Genomic DNA, 12,617 nt, shown 5'->3' with positions numbered 1-12,617 from the left:
ACGTGAGTTGCACGTGGTATGCATATCCACGAGTTCTCTATGCGCGTCGCATGTCCTATATTTATTATATTATTGGGGTGACAACAATAATTAAATCAGTTGGTAAACCTAACAAGACTCCCTAACTCAAACTAATTAAATCAATAAAAGGGATTCGATATTCGTTCAAATGCAATTTGGTTATAAAATCAAACGTGATTTGATTCAAGTGATTCGATATTTATTTCACTTAAGTAAGGTCTCGGATCAGCTCTTCTAAATGGATAAAATTCATTATTGAGAGAATTTTAGGACATGTTTACTTTTAGAGAATTGATTCTTCATTTCCATCTTTATTTTTCTGCTCCATTTTCTCCATTGTAAAGTATTAAAACATGTTTACTAATATTAAATTAAAAAATTCTTTACTTTGAGATAATCATCATTCATGAAAATTTTGAATTCAATTTATAAATAAAAAATTCATAAATTAGAAGATAGAAATGGAAACAATTAATTAAAGGAAAAGTGAAGAACTAAAAAAAGTATTTTTCTAATTCATAAACAATTTGAACTGTGGAAAAGAAAATCTTCCCATAATTTTTTTTTCATTTCTATATAATTAAACATTTTTTTTTCTGTTCTCAACTTTTTAGAAAATTTCTAAGAAAAATAAAAAAATTTCCATAAGTAAACATGTCCTTATTTTTTAGTAGCCGACCATGCTCAAATTGAATTAGTTAGGGCCTATCGGATTTCCGAATATTAGTGTGGACACCAAAAAAAGATGATATGATAAGTCTTCACTGATTGAAATACATTTTGACAACATAAATAATTTTAAAAGGATCACAAGCAATCTACCAAGAAAAAACAAAAACAAAAGATCACAAGTAAATTTCAGTGCACAACAAACTTTCTTTTTTCAAAAATTCATACTTAGAACTTTCAATTCACGTGAACAACATTTATTTAAGATTGATTGCAGTCCTTTGATAGTGTTTGCAACAAATACCCTAGATTCTTGAAGAACTGCTTGAAAACATATATGTTATGGAGGGAAAAATAAATTTCACGTGCTTTCTTCTGTAAATAAGAGAAGAAACTTAAAATTAAGTTAAAACTTTTACTTTTATTCTGGTAGAGGTCAAAACTTTTAATTTGATCAAGAAATATCAATATATCCTTGAGCAAAGATGCTCGCAATGATTCATCCCGCAATCTATACTGTCACAGTCGATGAGAGACAACATAAGGATGATATCTCGCTCAAAAAACTTAAGATTTAGTTCCTACATGGAGAAATGCAATAACTTCAATCAAATGACGATCTACTGAAAGTAAGTAAATACATAATTAGTAACTTCGAAAATTGTTACAACAAAGAATCTTACTGAAAAATCGAGTTTTATAGGATCAAAAAATCGAGTTCCACAATTTTTTTTGAATAAATAAAAGTTGTCTTCACACATCACATCATAGAAAGATATTTTTAGAAGGTTAGTTTATAGGTATCCACTGAAAATTTAGTCCGACCAAGTTGCCGGCTAATGCAGATGCTTACATTTTTTTTTATTTCGAGTTCTTCCTTTTCATTTCCTTTTAATGTACAACGTGATCCTAAAATTTTCAAAGACAAAAATGTGAAAAGCTGGTCGAAACATATAGAAGCCCTCTTGAAGTATTAGGTACAGTAGAAATCGTCCACCATTCTGACCTCCGGTCACGATACAATGAAGTTACACAACACATTATGTAGTGACTAATACAAGGTCATTGTAACACTGAATTACAGAAAAATGCCACTTCCAAGAAAAGCAGTAAACTGAAGTACGATTCCTAGGGGCGATGCTGTATTTGGAAGTTCATTCAGAGCAACGCAATCTGTATGGACCATAACAAATGAAGTTCACTTGAAAAGGAATTGCCAATTTGAATTCTAGGGAACAAACATGTTGATTGATTGCTTCCAATTTCTCAAAGAACACCGCAAACAATTTGATATTATCTAAGTGAAAAAAATCTATAGTAAATTTTTCTCTGCGAATCTGCAATTTTTCTCAACCAAAACTGGCAATTAGGCTTATATTACATATAGCTAAAGCATCAAAGGTTCCAACGTTCTGTGACGAGAACATAATTGTTCTTGTCTCGAGAATGTGATGAGAACATAATTGTTCTCGTCTTTAGAATATATATCAAGTGAGATGTCGTTCTGCCATTTGGAATTGATCACGGGGTGAGTCGAGGTACCAGTCCAACAATGAAAACTATAGCCATAACTCGATTACATCGTAGTCTGTAAATTCAAGGGCCACCAAAGAAACAACCTGCACAAAAAATTATCAAGAAATCAACTCGCACAGCTCCTTGTATGCAACATATGTACCTTGATATAATTGATGGTCAAGCCCATGTAGAGCTGCCTCCGTCCTTGGTTGCGACCAATAGAAGTTAATTAGCACCTCCATGGTGCTGTTATACCAAAATTCTCATGCATCTTACTCTCGACTCAGATAAATCAAACATAAGATAATAAGACCGTAGATCAACTCGAATTTCACATTAGTTTTTCAAGCAAAGTATAGTTGATATCTTGTAGCGTCCAACTTTTTTTCTGGGCAGTGGGCTCACCAGCTAATACACACACACATTCCTTCAACTGGGTGAGTCGCCAGGTGAACTACTATCACATCCAAGGATGAGATGAACAAAAGATTGACAGAATTAGGTTTTAATGTCGCGATAACTTATAGTATGCATTTGCATCTCTCTCCTGATCACATCCAATGAGTACGTGAAGGTCTGCCCGACAACCCGGCCACATCTCCACATGGAAGCTATGTTAGGATGGAATCCTTTTAGCCTTTGGAGACCTGTTGCTTGAGCTTCTCACGCGCATACTATTTCTCATGCACATGCCTTATTATGTACCAAAGCCTTGATAAAAAGCATGAATTATGCCTTTTCTATGAACTTCTTCGAACACATCCAGTAGCCTTTAATGCGGAGGTCGAGAATGCTGATTTGTTACGGCATAACGGCGGCTGTGCTGTTGAACCCCAACCTGCAATGCATAATTGATCGGTCTATCATAGAAGTAAAATTAGCCTAGAGAAGCGAAAGTCCTTGTGGCTTCTTGGAAATTATAGTTCCACCTAAATTTTTCCGAATCCCTATACAAATGTTAGCCCTAATACAAGACAGTGAATTTTGATGAAAACCAACATAATGTTCAAGTGGAAAAGACTCAACCAGTTTCAATCATGTGCAATAACTCGGCCATTCCATCTGCATGTAGTATGCACAACGGTAATTGAGAATTTGCAAATACATTATCCAAAAAGAATAAAGGCTAGGTTTGACAACAAGCCATTCAACTAAAAATTATAAATTCTAAAAGAAGAAGAAAGAATTACCTGACCGGGGTTGTGTGGATGCAAAGCAATAAAATATCAAGACTGGAGAAAACTCTAAATTCATCTTGTGAGAAGATGTTGAACTGATGGGTGGAGGAAGAGTAGCTAGGTCGGACAATGTGCGGATCGGCAAAGGAGGGAAGTCGAGGTAAGATTAGGCCTTGGGCATTCGACTGTTGATGTGATCAGAAGGTATTGTAGTGCCGCCAAAGGCTAGGCAGTGTCCGATTACGTTTATTACAGAGAAAAAGAGCATCAATTTATTACGGAGGCACTATTGGCATCCTACCCATAGAAAGAAACAACCAATACTTTATGGATCTGTCAGAGATAATAGAGTAAACAGATTTTTTTTATGAGAGTCTACAAGTGGCCCATCGGAGGGGCAAACTGGTGACTTTCGAGAGAAAAACAATTATATTTTCATTGAGAAGGCATGGCTAAACTGGAGTCCCTAAAGTGAAAAGAGGTTAGAGGGTGTATATCGAATTTCAAAAAATCACAGGGGCATTTCAGGAAGTGAAATGTGGAGAAACAAAAACGGAGCTCCGTACTTTTATATATTGTATACATTTACTTGTTCATCTCCAAAAATTATTTTTGATATTCTTATATTACCATAATTTTATAAAATTTAGCATTTTGTCATAATCGATTTCAATTTTATATTTATAATTAACTAACATTCTCCAATAGGAATAATTATAGTAACATCTAATCATATTTGTTACTTATATTTATAGTTTATATTTTATAATATCAATCATTTTTTGGATATTGATAATATTAATTAGGGAAATTTAATTCTAGTGTTTTAACCATTGCGCTACACGGGATTGTTTTAATTGTAATTATTACCATTTTGTAGAATTTTCAACAATAACAAAAAAATCAAATAATAGTTCTAATATATTAGTTTAATTATTAATAGTTCAGTGACAATTTTGCAACTATAATTCTTTAATTTAAAGTATATTTAATAATTATTTAATTGTAGGCATTATGCAAATTTATTAAATGCAGGTATACAACTTGATCTTGTAAATTTTGTTATTTGAACTATAATTATTTCGTTATTTTGCAACTATAATTCTTTAATTTACACTATCATTACTTTCAGTTATTATTATTTTTAACCTTTTTAAGTGGCCTTAATTTCATATATTTAGTATCTTCTATTAATTTTTACGGAAATTCTTTGTGTAAGCAACTAATTGTTTTGTTTAATATGCCTTGTATATATATTTAGCTAATCAATACAATTCTAATGTATATTAGAAACATATCATTTGGATATTTGTTATAGACATTGTTTGAGATAGTGCTATTGAAAATCCTTATTTTCAAACGTTAATTTTTATTTGATATTCTTGTAATTTTATATAATTATTGTGTTACGATAATTTGTAGATGTGCTTAATCATTTTCGAGTATATATCATTATAATATTTATTTTCTTATTTGTTTGTTACATTATTTATAGTCCTTTTGTTCTATACGTTACACGGTTTCATTTTTCATAAATCTAAACATCATTTTTATTCTAAAAATTCACATTTGGAAGCACTAATTTTCTCATAAATATAATAATATTTCCATTTATTATTTTTCATTAGTCAAATAAAAATCTCCAATAATCTCTTTACATATAAGACTAAGTTAATTATTATAATAAAAATTTGAAAATAATTGTTTTCATTAACATGCATCATATATTTGAGATATTTATTAATTAGATATGTCAAATATAGCATGTTTAATAATTAGACTAAAAATTTGTCTTTTTTCCTTTTGAGCACATATTTGTCTCTTACCACGATAACATATTTCCCATGTTTAATTTGAAGTTTTATACAATATCAACTTCAAATATTTTCAATATTTTAATTTGAAATTTAATCTGCTTATTATGGCAATTGTTCTAATACTCATTGTAATACTTATTTATTGTATCAATATGAATCTATCGTTTATAACTTGACTTTTTTTTTGAATTTTACAATATAATTTTATTACAATATAAAAAATATTTATTATTGAATGTAGATAATATTATTATCTAAATATAAATTGACTATTTTAATCCTATATGATATGACCCTATTTACTGTAAAGTATAAGTCATTTTTCTATATGTGTGTGTGTGTATATATATATAAGAGGAAAATTATTTTCATTGTTTCTTATATCCTAATTGAATATTTAGGCTTCCAATAAACATCGATAAGTCTTTAAATTTTTTTTCACAAATTCCCCATAGCATTTATTGTTCTTTCCAATTTGGAAATTTTGAAATTAATTAAAATTAGTAGCTTTTTTTGTTAGGCATTAACTATAATATTCGTTCTAATATTTATTATGTTAGCTAAAATATTTATTTCAATAAACTATTTTAATACTTTTTTGTTCCAATAATAACCCGTCATTTATTGAGAAGCATTGATGACTTTCAAGCTAGTTTTACATGATATATAGATATAGATATAGATAGATAGATATAGATATAGATATATTGTAAGACGCAGTGAAGGATTAACATTGTTGCTCGAAATATGGCATATTAGCAAATCCTTGACTCATCGTTGAGCGACTTTTGACTTGCAAGCATGATTAAATGATCATCTTGAAAAGATAAATCCAAATAACTATTTTCATGGAAATGGCAAATTTTAAAAAGACTTCTGCAATTTTTATGCTTACAATAATGCTCATCGAGATAACAAAATACAATTAAATACTTGTGTACTAAAAGCAAAATCATAATTGTTCATTTTTAACTCGTTATAAGCTTGAAATTATTTATATGAGAAGTTCAAGTTAAATAATTACAGAAATAATTATACTAGTCGTCTAGGAGGGCCTCATGAATTTGATCATTATCTAACAAAAGCAATACCTTCATTTATTGAAACAAGAGAAATAATGCCTTCTAATAACCATATATAATCCCAAGAAGATAATGCCTAAAATAATTAATAACGGCAAAATTACTTTTGAGTCCTAAAATTATGTAAAAAGTTCAACTTTTATCCTAAAAAATTACAATGGTTCAAATAGACATTTAGTCCATCAAACATTTTTCGTCCAAAACTATAACTAGAAGTTGGCGGTGCTGAATCAGTTCACGTGATACCTCCTAATTGGTCAAATAATATTTTTAATTTTTACAAGTTTTAGATTTTTTTAAAAAAAAGAAAAAAGATTTAAGTAAACAAAAAGAGAGGGGGGAAGGGAGTCCTACTGGTGGGGGCTTCCCCTGCTAGCCTCCTCCCCACTGCCGTGGTCATCGGACCATAAACTGCATGTAAAATTTCATTCGTAAAAATATACTAGTTAAAATTTTCAAATAGTTGATATGCTATCCATAAAAACTCCTACTCAAATAAAAGATCAAGTATGTTGCCAAAAAATGTTCAGTAAAAATATTGCAAAAAAATTAGAAATATAAATCTGATTGCGGGTTTTCAAAAATACAAATGCATTAATAAAATTGTTAAGTAAATTGTAGAATCCATGTGATAAATTTATATTATCTTAAGTAAATATTTAATTTCTACAAGCGTTTATGATTGTATAAAAGATGTAAAGTTCAAAAGATCGAAATCTCTCCTAGAACTCCGAAGCTAAAAATTTTAAATTTTGTTTAGAAACCGGAAATTTTTTATTAATTGCCCCTATTTTGATTTAAATAATATTATTCATTTAATTTAAATAATTTTAAATGATTTTAAAGTTAATTAAGTAGTCCTTTTTATGTAAATAAAGTGTTAATAGAGTTATCTTAGTATTATGAATTTAACATTTTCTATTTTTAACTTGAAAATTATTAAAAAGTTAATTTTACGTTCATATACTAATTAATATTTTCAAATAACCGTTTAAATAATAAAATAGAAATATTTATGTGACGAATCAATAGTTCTCCCTAACGAGACAGTGAAATGGTTAGTATAATATAAATATATAAATGCTGATAAATACATTGAGAAATCGTCACATAAATCAAATTATGAAATCCTCAATTCCACGATGAATTGACTTTTCAACTTCAATTTTTTGTTCACGATAGTTTTCCCCTTTAGCTTATTCCTTGTAAGATATCCCCCACTCTTTGTATACTCATATACAAATAACTGGATGATTGCCTCTCAATACATATATTATTTGCATTTTCATAAGACGAGTGAGTATTTAATTGTCATCGTAATTCACTATATTGTTCTTTTGAGCATAATTTTTAGTGTTTATTATGAATACTCAGAAGTACATATAGTTTTTACATAGCTTTCTTCGTCTAAATTATTTGAATGTAGTAATATGTAATTAAAAAATCTTTTTAGAAAATAAAAAATCTTATCAAAAATTGAAAAGAAATTTTTGAGATAGCATTTTTTTTTTCAATTTCAATGCGTGTTAAAAATCTTATAAACAAAAAACATGAAAATTTATTTTATGCATGAACTCTCTATTCACTATAGTTTCCCCTTCAACCTATTCTTTGCAAGATATCTCCCACTCTTCCTATACTCATATACATATAACCAGATGATTGCCTCTCAATACATATATTATTTGAATATTCATAAGACAAGAGTGAGTATTTAATCGTCATCATAATTCATTGTTTTGATCTTTTGCGCATAATTAGTAGTGTTTATTATGAATACTCGGAAGTACATATAATCTTTTACATAGCAGTCTTTACAAAATTAGTAGTGCTATATATGTTGATTGACAAAAATGCACAAGTATCTGCTAGTACAACATAAATAAATATATAAAAGCTGAAAAGTGCGGAGAAAAAGCAACACAACAGCCATTTAGGTAAAACCACCGGCTCCTTATCAATAGATTTTTTGAGTCTGTCATTCATGGGTTTATCCTTATTAGTCCATGTCCTTAGTATACCTACTTTATATGTCCACTTCAACTGTATTTGCGAAATATAATTAGAGATTTTTTTGAAAAATTAAAAGTTAATCTCTGAGAAATATTTATCCAAATTTAATGTACTAAATCTTATATAAATTAAATATAAAATTTATTTCCTACACCATCTTTTTTCTAACTCTTATTTTTCCCTACATCTTATCCCAGTTAAAGCCAGGGTAAGTGATTACTGTCGACATGCTCCTATGCAGTTTTAAGTGATTATCATGTCTCTATTTATACTTCTAATTCATACTACGTATATAATATATTTTCTAAAATATAATATTTCTTGTAATGTTACTTGAAAATAATAATATAATATAAATTTTGTTAGTTATTCTTATTGTAAGTTTAATCATCTTAATTTCATTGTATAATTTTGTCGTTCATATAAATATGGTATAATTTACCATATCATATTTTATATGATTCAATTTTTGTAATTGCATTTTTCATTCCGATATTATATAGGTTGATCATCTATTTTAAACGCATATAAAAGTTCTTAGAAAAAGCCAACAAGTCGGAGCTCCATTTTGACGATCCTTGGCTTTGTAATCTTAGATCATTTATACTGTTGATGACATTATGATAATAAGTTATTATATTAAAAAATTCAAGTAAACATTAAAAATTATTTTAAAAAATGAAAAAACCTTATAATTCACGAATAATATTAAATAAATTTTCGAACCTACACAATGCATGGGCCCATACCTAGTAATAATAGAAGTATATTTGTAATTAACCTTTATGCCTAGGGCTGACAATATTTCACCATACACGGATACGACACGGAGTTAAATGGGTTTGGATTGGACATTTTTGATAATCGGTCTAAACGGGTCCAACCCATTTAAACACGGTTAATAAGCGTGTCTTACCAGGTTGAACCCATATAACCCGATTATACACGATTAAACATGTTTATTTAGACATGTTTAATTGTGTTACTATAATGGTGTAACTTGTTAACCCGTTTATGTATATGGATTTATCAAAATACCCTTATGTAACCCTAAGTTCCTAAGTCCCTAATCTAATTTCCTTTCCTTTCTTTCACCCAATCCAACACAGCACAACCGCACTTCTACTTCTACTTCTACTTCTCTACTACCCTCTCTCAGATCTCATCTGCGATTTGATTTCCTTCTTCTCATCCATCAATGGCGAAATTCTGCTTCTTCGCTCCCATTGCTCTCCTCTTCGTGCACCTCGTATTATCCACAGATCCGCCTCAGATCTCGCCCTCCCCTGCTCCCAAGCTCGCCGCCGACTCCACTCCTACCATCTCCCCTTCGAAGCCCACCGCTTCGCCGACTCCCGCTCCTGCCAATGGGCCTCATGGCTCGATCTCTTCCTCGCCGTCGCTGCCTCCCTCGAATGCGGCTCCTGCCTCCTCCCCGTCCACATCATCCTCCCCTCCATCTCAATCTTTGTGTTAACGTGTAAACATGTCGTGTTAACGTGTTCGAGTAAACGAGTTAATCGAATAAACAAGTCGTGTTAATGTGTCCGGGTAACCAGGTTGATGGGATAAACAAGTCGTGTTAACGTGTTCGGATAATGGTTATAATCGTGTCATGTATACGTGTACCTATTATGACACGTTTCGATAAACGGGTTTAAACCTGTCTAAACGAGTTGACACGGATATAAATGTGCCGTGTACGGGTTTCCAAAACCTGACTCGTTTAATAATCGTGTCGTGTACGGGTTATGACTTCGATGACACGAACCCGTTTAGACACGACATGTATAAACATTACACAACACGAATTGCCACCCCTATTTATGCCTACACATAGGACACATGCCCGATGTCTTTAGGAAGCTATTCATTCGTTCACTTTTAAAATTGCATATGATATACAAAATATATATATAAATAACTAAAAATTAATGAAACCATTAATTAAAAGATTAATAGTGTGTGTGTATATATATATATAATGACAAGAATAAAAAGCAAATTAAAGGGCCCAAGTTCAGGGGGGTGTGCCCGTGCGTCCATATTTATGACCCAATCCCCCAGGCCCAACCCACAAAGTATGATCAACCAAGGTGATCTCCAATTCCATTCACTCCTTCCTCACGATCAAAGCCTAACATGTTGCCTTAGGAAGATCCGTTGAGTTTATTTTTTCAGCTGCCCTATAAATGGGTATGTATGTATTGTTGTGGAAAATTGCGACATGCGGAGAATTACAAATAAATACAGAAAAATAAATATGTCACAAAATATTATAGTATTGTGAAATCACAATTACAGGAAATAAACTTGTATAATATGTATATCAAAACGAGAGATATAATTTGACGGAAAACATAAAGAATTGAAAACGATTAGTGGATAAGACGTTTTCAAGAAACTCTCTTGATGATAGATAATTTCCTGCAAAATTTCAGCGCGGCTTCAAAGAAATTATTCAACCTTGGGATACAATACCCACGAGGAGAAATCGTGGCTGCAAATACGACAGGAAAATATTTGAAATCTTCCTATCATACATAACACACTGTTTGCTCTCATCATCTGTATAATATCTCATCATCTGTATAATATATATATATATAATGTAAAACTTCAGAGTTATCAAAAACCTGTCATAAAGTTAATTAAATTAAAAGATGATTAATAATCAATTTACTTGCCTTGCAACGGACAATATTTAAATTCCAAATTAAAACTGTCAAATAATAAATTTGACCAATTCAAGCAATTAAGTACAATTGACAAATTAATTACTTCTTTAAATTTATTATTATTTTATGTATTTGATGTGATATTTTCTAATAATGAAAATATCACATCAAATACATAAAATAATATCATATAAATAAATTAAAATAGTCGGGTTATTGTATAGGCCTAGGGCTTGAACCATAGGTTAGAACATAAATTCAAAGAATTTAGTTCACATTATAAATGAGTTCTAGTTCATTATAAGCAATGCCAATTTAATACGGCCTTAAGCTATCCCAGTCACGCAAGTACTCTAGAATTTATCGAAAAATCTGTAGGAAGCGACCTCTCATTTTCATACTTGCATAGACAGTCTCATTAAGAACCACTTTATCACCCTATTTTAAAAGCTATGAGACTAATTAAGGACAATAGTCTAGCATTTCTCATTGTGGAAATTTAGTACATTAAACTACATAAGGGACTTTGGGAATTTACCCCACTATTTCTCACAATTTGTAATGAACCGGAAATGTAAAAACGTATTACATTTCATGTATAGTCCATAGTGAAAAGCCCTTAAATCCTCATAACTTGATTTCCGTTCAAGGAGTCAATTCTTCTGTTTAGTGGCATCGATGGAAAGATAGTAGAATTCACTCAGACTATTTTTATAATCCGGTAATAATCATATACCTCTCATGGTTTTATAATTCTTCTACTTATAGGAAGATTAACAAGTATATATCGTGGGTATTTCTTTTATCACATCAATCTCAATATGCTCATCTCACTACACTCATTTTTAGTCTCTATTATGTACCTAACTTTTCATGGAATGATCTCTCGAAGACATTGCTCCATCTTTTTACCTTTTCACCATTTGAAAATTCTCACTTAATTGCACTCCTTAAGCGATCACCATCTTTCTCATCTTCGCTATTCTCTTGTTTCTCTTTAAATTTCTAACCGTCAAATAACACTTTCTCCAGGAAAAATAATCATCATGATGCACACCAAAATGGCTAATATCAATATTATTCACAAAAATATGAAGCCATAAAGTTCTTATTTAAGAGCATAAGTCCCAGTCAACTCGATAATTGCAATGATATACAACCAAACACATTAGTATATCTTTATAGTATTCTCATGAATTATCATGTTACTGTAAAAAGACTTTGTTAAAAAGTATGATCCCACTAATGCATTATTCTCATGTCTATAGTATATACCACGTGCACACAAATTGACAGTATAAAATTGAAAATCACTTTCATTTAATTCATATATTGTCAGGGTATCACTTAATACACTGAGGCCATTTTTCCTTTGTAGAGAATTACACTAACAATTGCTATATAAGTATTTAGGATTAATTACCTAAAAAAGTACGACCTTCACACTTTTTTTTCTAAATATAGCACAACTTTTAGAAAATAACACAGAAAGACACGACCTTTAGAGAGTAGCATATAAAGGCACGACATTTCCACTTTTTTCTAAATATAACACAACCTTTAAGTTTAGTTGTGTATTTAGTATAATCTAAATTATTCAGTCAAATTATAATGATAACAACTCACGTGGAGCTAACGGTA

The sequence above is a fragment of the Punica granatum genome, chromosome 8 (genome assembly GCF_007655135.1).
Source record: "Punica granatum isolate Tunisia-2019 chromosome 8, ASM765513v2, whole genome shotgun sequence".
NCBI classification, from domain to species: domain Eukaryota; kingdom Viridiplantae; phylum Streptophyta; class Magnoliopsida; order Myrtales; family Lythraceae; genus Punica; species Punica granatum.
Note: the sequence above shows the minus strand (reverse complement) of the source record.